General features: G+C 35.3%; 3 non-coding genes across 3 annotated transcripts; 1 reads left to right on the forward strand and 2 right to left on the reverse strand.

Annotated features, from left to right (window-relative positions):
* Positions 1-625: 625 nt before the first annotated feature.
* On the reverse strand, positions 626-697 carry Trnap-cgg. The gene has a single exon. It is a non-coding gene; the product is annotated as a tRNA-Pro (tRNA).
* A 1,008-nt stretch (positions 698-1,705) lies between these two features.
* Trnai-aau lies at positions 1,706-1,779 on the forward strand. Its single transcript has one exon. It is a non-coding gene; the product is annotated as a tRNA-Ile (tRNA).
* Positions 1,780-3,607: 1,828 nt separating this feature from the next.
* Positions 3,608-3,681, reverse strand: Trnai-aau. The gene has a single exon. It is a non-coding gene; the product is annotated as a tRNA-Ile (tRNA).
* Between the last annotated feature and the right edge of the window lie 8,976 nt (positions 3,682-12,657).

Raw genomic sequence — 12,657 nt, forward strand, 5'->3', positions numbered from 1 at the left:
GCCAAGTATTTCATGAAGCTTTTAGAGGTTACAATGATAAAAATATAATCAATTTAAAATTGCCGAATTTTAAACATAACATAAAATTCACGCATTGTTGCTAAAATCGGTAAGGTACTGTAGTAGATCCAACAAAAAACACTGCTTGCTACTTCTGTTTTTGTATGCTTTCTATGGAAGACATCTATCATCAGAACTCATAATATTATCATGAATCATAAGATCATACGATAATCTCCAGCTATGAATCTAACCGATGTGCATTATTGCACGAGCGATTAAAGCACTCTAGTTACTACGAATATGGTGGTTCACATTCCCTGTTCTTATACACAAGTGAACAGTCGAGACCACGACAGTTCCCTCATATGTCTTGTACCGACGAGAATGGTATTCAAATTGCAAACTCCGATCCCTTACTTCCAATCATCCAATTACCTACTCTGGCTTAGGGTTGCCTATTTAGGTAATAAATTTCCATTATCGCCAATCTCGTGAACCATCACGAGGACGACTCAAATTGTGTCGTTCCTAACAAAAAGTGTGTTTGACCACATTCACTCATTGATTAGGATTACAAACCGACTAAAAATTCAATACTTCAAGCAAGAAAAAAGTATCACACGGGCTCGTCCGGGAATTGAACCCGGGACCTCTCGCACCCGAAGCGAGAATCATACCCCTAGACCAACGAGCCACTTGTAAGATGCGTCGACAAATACGCAATTTCAATTCATTTCCTTTGCCCCGGCAACCACTCCGCTGTTCCTGTTCGTCACATTCACATACAAGTCGTTTCTCTGCTTCCACACTACGTCGTAAAATTTCCTCTACATTCGTATTGCTCTATGAACGAGAATAACTCAAAAGCTCTTATTACCACTACTACAGTCAATTCAACGAACAAGCAAAACAAACGAACCGAACGAGGGAGGCACACTACCGCTCGCGTGGTCAACACATGCGCAGTGAAGTCGACTGTCGTGTGGGTAGGTTCTCTCCGAATGTGCGACGGAGGATTGGAAGCAAAGCGCATCCAACGCTCTGGGAGGAAAAGGGTTACAAACAGTCGTCGTCGGTCGGTACCGAATGGAGAAAACCACGAATAGTTCCCAACCGGGAAGAGGAAGAAGCAAAACTACGGAGGTGTGGCAATGGGCTTTACGGCCTGCTGATATAGTGCTACAGATGCATAGCTATAAATATATTCGATCAAGGGTGCATTCGGATGCACCCGATGCACCACCGCACGACGGACGAAGACGGATGAATGGTTCGGGAAAAAGAGGGAAGTGATTCCGAACAAAGGCGATTCTTTGGTTTTCTTTTTTCTTCGGTCAACGGTGTAAGGCACGGTCCAAAGTTGATGGTTTAAGATTTATTACCCCACTGATGTAGTGTGTCAAAGCATTTTTTTAATGTTTTGTCATTATCTAGGTAAATCATTATGTTTTATCATTATCTAGGTAAAAATCAGATGAGTATCAGATTAACTCATCTGATGATTTGTTAGGTAGACTGTTTGAATGAACACCTCATAAATCCTTTTATGAAATATCGATCGATGAAGGCGAACTTAATCCGATAGCGGCATTAGTTTGAGTAGACTTGAGAGCGACGTTCCCAACACAGCATCTACGCTAGAATGCTTGATAGGTTACGGTGAGCAAATGCTGTTGCTGTTTAAGCAACAATCCAAACATGTGGCTCCATAGCTCAGTTGGTTAGAGCGTCGTGCTAATAACGCGAAGGTCGTGAGTTCGATCCTCTCTGGAGCCAATCTTCTTTTTTCGTTTTCTGTTGATCAGCTTTAGTTGAAGATAGTTGTTTGTTGTGTTTTGTTTACTACATTTTACACCGCTAGGTGCATTCATGTCGAAAACTAAATTTATATCATTTTTTCTTAGACCTACTATTATAAACCTTCCATTCAGAATCGATGCATTCTTCTTCCACTGTTCTCTCACATTGCTGGTCACTCTGGTTGCACGTTTGTTTTGGTAGAAGATAGTGATAATTGAAATTGATGGATGATTTATTCATTTTCTAGTTCAATAATTTGCTGTTATATTATTGTAGAGTTGATAGTGACTGATTGAAGGTTATTAGAGAGATATTCCGGAGAGGAAGACATTTTGACTTAGGGATTTTTAACTGCCGATGAAAATTTTTGTAGTTCTGCACAGGTTTTTAATTTAAAATTTAGTAAACCACAAACGTTTAAGGTCATTTTCGCATTCAAACTACGAAAAAGTGATTTGGTGTACTCTTAGAAGCGCACTTATGCTTTGCGATCTATGCTTTCCTTCCGAACGTTAAATTCATTTCATAGGTTCATTTTAGGACCTTTTTTCGACTTTTTTAAAAAGAAATAATCATTTTGAATCTTTCAATGTGTTATCCAACCACCTCCCCCCCCCCCCAAATCTAATCATGGCTGTAGCAGAAGATGATAAAAATACTCTCATGATGTGTTGCAGATCATTATTGTTACAGAGAGCGATAAGTGAGAAATATTCCCAATTCTCTCCGAATTCAATCCCTTTCTAGGAGAAAATTCTCTGAACTCCCTTGAAGCATCTCAGGAAGAATTTCCAGTCGATTTCCAAGGATAGTTTGCCGGAAATCTATAGATAAATTTCTGGAGTTGACGAAAACGCAAATAGAATTCCTGAAGATTTTCCTGTAGGAATCTGAGAAGGACTATTAGGAGAACAATTGCGTTAGAGTCTCTGAAGGTTGCTCTGAAGCCTCTAAAATTTTACACTGCGAGAAGGAAAAAAGAAGTGTTTTCAGATACCAATTTGGTTAAATAAGAGACTCCATGTCTTTCATTAAAAATAAAGAGTATTTGGAGACTTGCCTTAAAATTGGTGACCTAGTCTCTAATATGGGACCTCTTGCCAACTCTGCTATTGTCAACGAATATGTAGTATTAAGGCTCATGTTCGTTATTGACAGGTCTTATGATGTAATAAATAATATTAATATAGGGCAAAACGCTAACATAACTTGTTCCTCTCTGCCCAGCAATAAATCATCTCAAAAGCAAGAGGAAATCTGAACAGATCCGTTTTCCTACCGGGAGACCCTCCACGATACACATCAAATAGTATGTGGCGTGCATTGGAATCAAACAACCCAACCCAAACAACATTGACATTCACTTTCGATATCTTTTTATGTTGCATTAGCAATGTAATTCCGTATCTACCTTCATTGCCCCCCTTGCCATGAAATAATAGCACTAGGGGGCAATCCCGTTCAAACGAGTTGTGTGTCTCGTATTTTAAAACACCTTTGCCTCCGTAGGCGAGGACTGGAATCACTAGTCATCGTGCAGGCAGTCGCGAACATGCCAGTTCCGCCTTTAACTGGAACTCCCATGAAATCCTCAGAAGATCAGCCATTTACAGAAATTGCACTTTTGATTTAGAGAAGACCAACATCAAAAACCATTTTCATTAGATTTCCTTTGAAGGAATTCGGAAGGAAAGAAGAGAGGCAGTCAAAAATGGGGACGTCGTTTATGGATCACCCTAATAAAATCACATTCTTACTTACAGTCAGTGTAATGAGTGGATGCAACTAGTACAAAAAATATACTTGGCTCCAGAGAGGATCGAACTCACGACCTTCGCGTTATTAGCACGACGCTCTAACCAACTGAGCTATGGAGCCCGGGATGGCTACAATGGTCGAAAATTGCAAACGAGTGAATTTCGGCCGCATATCACTATCTTGTTGGAAGTATTAGGCAAACATGGAGGGCTACCTCTTTCGATTTTATAGCGCTAAGTCATCGTAAAGCGATAGTTGAAGAGCTAGTTAGTGCTTACTCACTATATAAAGCTATCAGTACACAATGACAAATATAAGGCTTGGATTGATAACAAGCCAATCACATTTTTGGCATGGCAAATATTTGGACAAATTTGATAACGATGTTTGTCTTTTGGTTTATGATCAATCATTTATTATTAAATATCATAAGTATCATGTGACTTCAAGGTTGGTAGTTGTCAGGCAGCAAAATAATAGTGACTTTAGTGACCAAAATTATCAAAATAGTGACCAAAGAGTGACCTAAAGGTGACTCAAAAAATACAAGTATTCGTCTTAAAAATTACTAGAAATGAACATACGTCCAATAACATTTACATATTCACGCCAACTCGACAAAGGGATTGGCAGTACCCCTTCAGAATTCAATGAAACTTTCTGGGTGTGAAGACTATGTGAAACTAAGATACTTTACATACTTTGTTTTTTCAAAATCAATCTAGACTAACATTTGGCAAGGGTCAAAGTTTTTTTTTTACTTTTTTTATAGACCCGTATAACTCGAAAACGAAAAGACCTACAAAAAAAGTGTTGTATGGGGGACTGTCGTGACATTTCCTGACGCTTTAGAGAAAAATATTGAAAAAATAAACACATTTTCCACACTGAAAAAAAAAATATTCAAAACTTTAAAGTCGATTTAAAAAAAAACGGCCATTTCAGATTTTGATCATCCTCAAGCAAAAAGTTTCGTAATAAAATTTACTAAAAGTCGTCGATACATTGCAAATTGGGCATATTTTAGGGAAAACAAGTTTTTCTAACATCGAATTTTTTAAGTCCCAAAGTTGTTTTTTACTTATTTTTATAAACCCGTATAACTCAAAAACGGTAAGACCTACAAAAAAGTGTTGTATGGGAGACTGTCGTGAAATTTCCTGAAGTTTTAGAAAAAAATATTGGAAAAATAAAAACACATTTTCCACACTCAAAAAAAAAAATATTCAAAACTTTCAAGTCGATTTTTAAAAAAACGGCCATTTCAAATTTTGATCATCCTTAAGCAAAAAGTTTCGTAGTTAAATTTACTAAAAGTCGTCCATAAATTGCAAATTGGGCATATTTTAGGGAAAAAAGTTTTTCTAACTTCTAGACGGACGGACTAGACGGAGTTGATTTTCTCATAAGCGGTTTGGTGCGAGATCAATTGAATTTAATTAAAAAAAAAAACTCTGTATAATTCCGTTTTATTTCTTTTAACTACTCCCAATAAAACAAATATGATCTATTTTGTGATTAAAACTCATTTATCACTTGAAAATATGATCATACTAGGCTATTTAGAGCGAAATAAAAATAAAATTAAAAAATCATTTTGGGCTTAAAAAATCGATGTTAGAAAAACTTTTTTCTCTAAAATATGCCCAATTTGCAATGTATGGACGACTTTTAGTAAATTTAATTACGAAACTTTTTGCTTAAGGATGATCAAAACCTGAAGCCGTTTTTTTTAAATCGACTTTAAAGTCGTATGACGTATATGTTGATCGATATAAGTCGTTTTACGGTGTATGTACTACCATCAAAATTTTTGACAGTTAACTCACTTTGCATAACATATGGTGTATGTAGTTAAATGAACAACACCGAGCGAAGTGCACATAGGACATAATATAAATTTATTTAAAAAAATCGAAGAATGGTTTTAGAAATTGTTTTGTAGACGCAATATGTAGATTATACGTTTGTCGAGCAAATCCAAAGCAAATCTCGATTGTTTATTTTTGCAAATATGTCGAACTGAAAAATTATACTTGATATATGTGAAATAATTCGATGGAATAATTTCAATAGTAGACAACATTGTGGCGAATTGCTTTAAAAAAATCGTGAGTGAATTTTAGAGTATTATGAAAACAAATCAGAAACAACAGAATCCAAAATTCAAAAACAGTTTTTTGGACTTTTCATTGATTCATTAATTTAACTTCTAAAATTACGCCACGTAGTGAAATATGTGAATAATGTCGATCGATGCTCAAGCATTCATTATAGAAACGGATTTTTTTTTTGTATAGAAATGGTTGACCATAGTCGTGGAAACTACAGTATCAAATGTAAAGCTTATTTATTGAATTTGTAAGGTATTTCTAATTTTTTTTCTTGTAATATTAGTACTTGCTTTTGAAGTCCTGGACGAGTTTATATATATCAAGGTGAAGATGAATCGAAGCCAAACCTCAAATTTTCAAGAGCACGAATCTAGCGAACCAAACATCCGTTCAAGTTGAAAACTTAATCGAATGGTCACTAGCTAGTGGTGACCAATCGATTAATTTTTCAGCTCAAATGGATGTTCGGTTCTCCAGATTTGTGCTCTTGAAAATTTGAGGTTTGGCTTCGATTCATCTTCACCTTAAATATTTTTGACAAACCGCATCTGGTTTATTTCCTGGAGGAGTATTGATGCGGTTCTTTCTGAACGTAAAATTCAGATTCCTTCTATAACCGCAGCAAATTGCAGAAAAAATACTAGTTATTTATTCAGGTTTGTCAGATATTTGTTCTGCTATTTAGCAAAATTTATTCAAATAATTTGACCAGAAAATAAATTCAGCCCTAGTCATTTTCCAAGTTCTCCATTGGAAATGTCTACGAAATATTCACCTAAATTTTTCCTGGAAGTTAACCAGGAATCCTATCACACTATATTTCTCTTTATAATAACAAATGTCCATTAGTTACGTAAAAAGTCGAAAGACAAAATGTATAAAGAACAAAAGGTCGAAAAAAATGTCCTAAGACAAAATGTTGAGAGGACGAAAGAACAAGCAGTCGAAAATGATTTACTTGGAGGGAATTTTGTTCTACTTTGAAAAAAAAAAAACGTTTTCAAACTTCTGTTCCTTTATTTGTTGTTCTTCAACTTTTCGTCCTCTCGATCTTTCTTCTTTCGACCATCTGTCCTTTCGACCCTTTGTCATAGATTCGAAATTGTTCCCGATAATCTTCGTTTTGAAAAAAATTTACACAGCAGCTACTTTCAGCATAAGTGCAAATAAGTATAAATCGATCATTTTGACTAGAGAATAACTTTTGAAAATGACCTATGAATATTTACAAGTAATTTATTTCAAAATTGATTACTTGTAAATTGATTTTAGAGTAAAACGTTCTATGAAGAAGTTGTAGTGAATCGTGTGGCCTACACGAAAAATATACATACATACAAAAGCTGTTACGTGGGCGAGGTAGGGGGTCTAAAATTGGCAAATTTTGCGTTACGTAATATTTTAATCATCCCGAACGCACCAGCGAGCAGTATAAATTCTTCAGGCAGTAGATGTCAGTAAATTCATCGGGATAAAATCTCATGATGAAGGCTTTCTTTAATGAAAAAGTTTTTTTTTTCTGAGAACGACTATTAGTCAATTTTAAAAATTCCCTTTTTTTAATAAATACGTTTTGATGATATTATAAGAATCTTGAAATCATTCTGAACCGTATCAGTGATCACTTCTATAAAAGTAGCCTTTTGAGGAACTCTTAGCTGTTGTTGAAATGGAATTGTCCTCTGGGTGAAATCTTGGAATTTAATGGAATAACTGCGGTAGCTAAATAAACAGGGGGTTTTAAATTATGATGAAAATAGCAACATTTCAACTTAAGATACTGTTGGAATCACAATAATATAGTTGATAGGTATAACTAAGAGATAACATTTACTAAAATTTCAGGACTGATTTCTCCACGAAAGGCAAAGGTAGTAAAATGAACGAATATTTAGTTTCAATTTTCCTTAATTAACACTTCAGTCGTCGCGCTGTTGTATTTTGCACAACACAGGTGAAAAAACCTCGCTTTTCGTACACAGCAGCAGCGTGGTGGTTCTGACGGTCGCAAACCACGACTGGAAGGTTAATTAAAATAATTAGTGAATAAAACACAGCGTAACAAAAATTATATTTTTGCGTTTCTCAAGAATCAAATTATGTTATGTGATTTTATTGACATTTGCCGAAAATTTGAAGTATAATTTATCAAACTTTTTCGTGATCTAATCCACCAAACATGCAAAATAGGACTAAAAACATTCATTTAAGGTATAGTTTGGTTGAATGTTAGATTAAATCAACATTTTCAACATCATACAACATTTTTCGTTTCTTCTATATGGCAAGATACAATACTTTTCAAAATCACTAAAACATAACTTCTTAGCATCGATATTATTATGAACTCCGTTATTTATTTATTTTAAGTATTGTTAAGCACATAAAGTTTGAATTGTGTGGCAAATTAAGCGATTCAATTGCCATACATGCTGATAAACTTGCATGCAAGTGGCCTGAAATAGTCAAATTTTCCCCTTTCAACAGTCAAACACTGGACGTGCTATGATATTTTTGAAAATGTCCATGGATCCAGCAACCCTCAATTGAGTAAATAGCGTTATTTTGCTAGTTGATACAAAAATGTGTTCTGCAGTTTTAAATTATGTTAGGGTAGGTGTTTCCTTAGTGGACAGTCCCCTATATTCGCACTAGTGGCTTTTTACGGCCGTTATGCTATGAATCTTTTTTAAACATGTTTTGATATGAAGGTCAGGAGCTATTTGTCTAAGTACCATTGATACCCAGCTTGATTTTGTTCAAAAACAGATCGAAATAATTAGTTTTGCCTAAAACTTGAGCTTCTTTGCGCCTATAGTAAAACCAGTGTTGTTCAGACTCATTTCCCCGAAAATAACATTTTTCGAACTACGAAGCCACGAACTACTACAACCATGCTCTATCTTCCTAAGATAGAAAAACAGATGGTTAAGCTTGAGTACTGCACACAAAATCGATCAATTTTGATCCCAGAGAGCCACAATTCAAGTTTCGGTGAAATGAAATGAGTGAGTGAGTGAGTGCGACTCATTTCACCGAAACTTGAATTGTGGCCCACCGAGATCGAAACTGTCGGATCCCATGTACAACACTCGAGCCCAACCACCTCCCCCTCCATCTCAGGAATACAACGCACAGTTATAACAGTTCATGGCTTCACAATTCAAATTTCGGGGAAATGAGTCTGGTCAACACTGAGTAAAACTATTGTTCCTATAGTAGCACTACTGAGAGAATTTTTTTTATTATACGAAATGATTGATGAATAAGGATTTTTTTTACATCAAATGAAAGCTTTTGATCCACACTTTGTAGGAAGATATATAGAAGTTTTGTAAAAATATGGTTTTGATAAGTATTTTGCCATCGCCATGATGCTAGTGCCTATAGGCAGTGTTGCATTTGAACGCGTTCAGTTTGCGTTCCAGTTCAAACTTTTGAACGAAAGATCAAGTAGGCTTGCTCATTGAGCAGCTCAAAAATCTGAACCCGTGCGAGCTGGAAATTGAACTTGAAATGAAAACTGTTTTCATGGCAGATACACGACATATTTCAATGCGGAAATTTTGCAAAATATTGAGAAACCTTTAAAATTCCATTTATGTTGAGTGATATGAATTTATTACAGTCGGGTGTAGTTTTTTTCGGGTTCTTTACTTCATTGTGCATTTTAAAGTGAACGGGCCGTTCTTGAACAGGTGCAGAATCTTGCACGAGAGTTCAATGCTTACTAGGTTCTCGAGCAAAATTAGAACGCGTTCAGTTCAGTTTTGGCTCGCGTTCAGTTCAAAATGCATCACTGCCTATAGGAACATCAATTAGAAAAAGTGCCACTATAGGCACATGTATTCCTATTGTGACACACGCGATAATAACTACACACATATGAATTTTCGTAGTTTTCATATTTTTCCCACAAAACCAAGATAAAAAGCTTTCAGATGATGTAAAAATAATGACGATTTTATATGAATTTTTGTTCTTAGCTATGCGGCTATTGGTACATCAACCCTATGTTATATATAATTTTAGAATTTTTTGAAATTTTTCAAGACTCCTAAAATGAATTCCACGTCGAATTTCCATAAAAAGCAATTTTTGAAAATCTTTAGGTCCAGGATCATCATTATAGACTTTAGTGAAATGGAAGCTCATACTTTGAAAGCTCTGAAAAATCACTTCAAGAATCCTTGAAAATAATACTGCTGCAATGCCCAGGAATTTCTGGAGAAATTCCTTAGGAAGCACTGGAAGAGTCTCGCAATAATATATGTTCTAGAAAAATCCTAGGAAAAAATAACCAGACGAATTTCTGGAGGAATCTACAAAAATCATAAATGTGTTACAAACGAAAAGATTATTTTTTTTAAAGAAATGTCGAATTTATTGATAAATCTATGTTATTTTATGGTTTTTAGGAGATTTTACTGTGAAGCTACTATGCCTTAATATAGGGATTTTCTCGAACTTTCTTAAAGTTATAGACAAAACTTATCAAATGATTTGGTGACAAGGGAAAAATTTCGCGTAATGTTTCAAACAAAGGATCAGTTTAATTCGAAGATGAAAATATTTGATGATATCTCTATGAATATTTTAATTTAAAATTCGTAAACTTATAAAAAATATGAAAGAATTTTTGACAAAATTCATAGATATTTTTTTTAGATTTCAGCAATAACCGTAGACAAATTTCGTCAATGTCTACGATAAAAAAAAGTATGAATCTATACGTATCTACATGCTTAAAAATAATTTAGATTGGATTGGAGAACGCTAAAAAACAGACATTTTCAAATAAAACCAGTCAATGCACAAGTACTGAAGGTTAAAACTTCCTACGCTAGGTTTTAACTCGTTCGCTGACGCAAGCATGGTACACGTATTTTTCCCAGTCATCACCATGTATCTCCCCGAACACCATCCCCTAGTATTCCCATCGTTCAGCAGATAGATGAAACTAGTTTTTCGGCTTTTCTTCCCCTGGGCAGCTAACCGTACTTAGTCCAGAAAGTTGAAATTTTACTTTCAATTTCAATCCATCCAATCCGTGTAATGCCACGGTAATCCGCTTCGGTTAGCATAAACCCGTTTTAAATACTCGAACATGATCGTCCTTCCTCTCTCCATATGATGATCACCATCCATGGCGCGTAGACTCAGAGCTGGTATCGACTGGTAGTGTTCTCAAAATTAAAACCTTAGATTCTCTATGTTTGAAAAATTAGACAAAAAAGAGACCACAAGAGACTGAATAGGAATCAGGAGAACGAAAAGAATTTTATTTTGAATCATCTGCAGAGCTTTCTGCCTGGTATTACAACAGTTTTGGTGCAAACAAAGTTTCGAATTTCTGTTAATACAGACATTTTATATATTTGTTATATATGGCTTGAATGCCCTCAATGTGAGTTTTGAAAGTTAAATTTGTATCTAGCATGAGTCCTAGATACTTAACTTCATCTGACCAATTTATTGAAACCCCTCTCATCGTGACAACATGTCTACTTCAAGGTTTCAAATGAAGAGATTTTGATTCATGTGAGAATATTATATGTTGAGTTTTGGAAGCATTAGAAGAAATCTTCCGTTTTTGCAAGTATAAAGAAAAAATATACCAACGAAGTCTTTATGAAGAGACCCGCTACCAGTCCTGCGTAGAGTACCCTCGCCTCTGCCCTCACATCATCGCTTGGAAAAGCTTAAAAGCCATCACTGAAATTGCGCGCTCAAGAAAAGTACTTCAATTGCACAACAAGTGCCAAAGTACCGTCCAACACTGCCACCATCGCCGCCAACGCTAGCGCAAACGAAGAATCAGGCCGAAGACACAGATCTAGAAAAGCCATAACCACTCACACTAGAGCCCTTATTAAGCTCCCTCTCGCCCGCGCGGTCGACCGACATTGGACGTGGACCACGCTAGCTTGCGCACATGGCTTTTCCCCCATATAAGGGAATATTGCAGTTAAAGAGAGCATCATTCGCGCCGAAAAAAATACGGTAGGGCAAAGTGGTTCAAAATGACGACGAATAAATGACGAAATTAACAGAAAACTAATATATCAACTAGACCTGCTGTACGCCCCTTCAGAAATGCCTTCCCGAGCAAAGTTGAATAGCAAAATGATAACAAATCTTGTTACCTGGTTATCACCATTTGATAATTGATTTTGTTATCACCTTGGCTGAATTAACAGCCAACATAACAAAAATGAGAACTCAAAATTGTTTGTCGAATAACAAAGTAATAATTGATTACGTTATCATTGAGTTCAAGTTGATAACTAAATTTGCATCATTATATATTTTTGAATTTTATGGTCACAAATCAAAGAACAATTTTGAGAATTGAATGTTTTGGATTGAACTTACGCTCCAAATAATTTTACAAAATTTTGTATGACGCATAGTCAACTTTGTTTAGCAACACACGCTTTATAAAAATGTTATAGGAAAGGTGTGTGATAACATATTTTGTTATCAACCTGTTATCAAAAATGTCTGTCACGGATACAATGATAACATATTTTGTTATCATTCGGTTATCATTGATAACATAATATCAAAATGATAACAGCGATAATAAAAGTTGTTATCATTTTGATATCATCCAGTTATCCGCCTTTGCTCGGGTTCCCTGTAAACTCTTCAAACGTCCGTCCGTCATCTCAGACACTAATAAATTTCTTATTCCAATTTTGAAAAAGACTCCTACATAGGGGATTATAATGGATTTTGAACGGATCTATATTTGAAATAGAATAATAATTGAGGGAGTTAGAAGCAAAAGAGTGTAAGTGACAAGAATCTGTTTTTGAGAAACACGAGTTTGAAGTTTTTTTTTGCGTTTTTTATTCCATACATATTGAATGAGAACTCAACTAAACACCGAAAAAAAAAGTCACTTACACCCCTTTACGTTGTGGCCCCTCAATTTGACATTAGTTTTTCATAATGGCTCATCTGCATTCATCGATTT

The sequence above is a fragment of the Aedes aegypti genome, chromosome 1, assembly GCF_002204515.2.
Source record: "Aedes aegypti strain LVP_AGWG chromosome 1, AaegL5.0 Primary Assembly, whole genome shotgun sequence".
Lineage (NCBI taxonomy): Eukaryota > Metazoa > Arthropoda > Insecta > Diptera > Culicidae > Aedes > Aedes aegypti.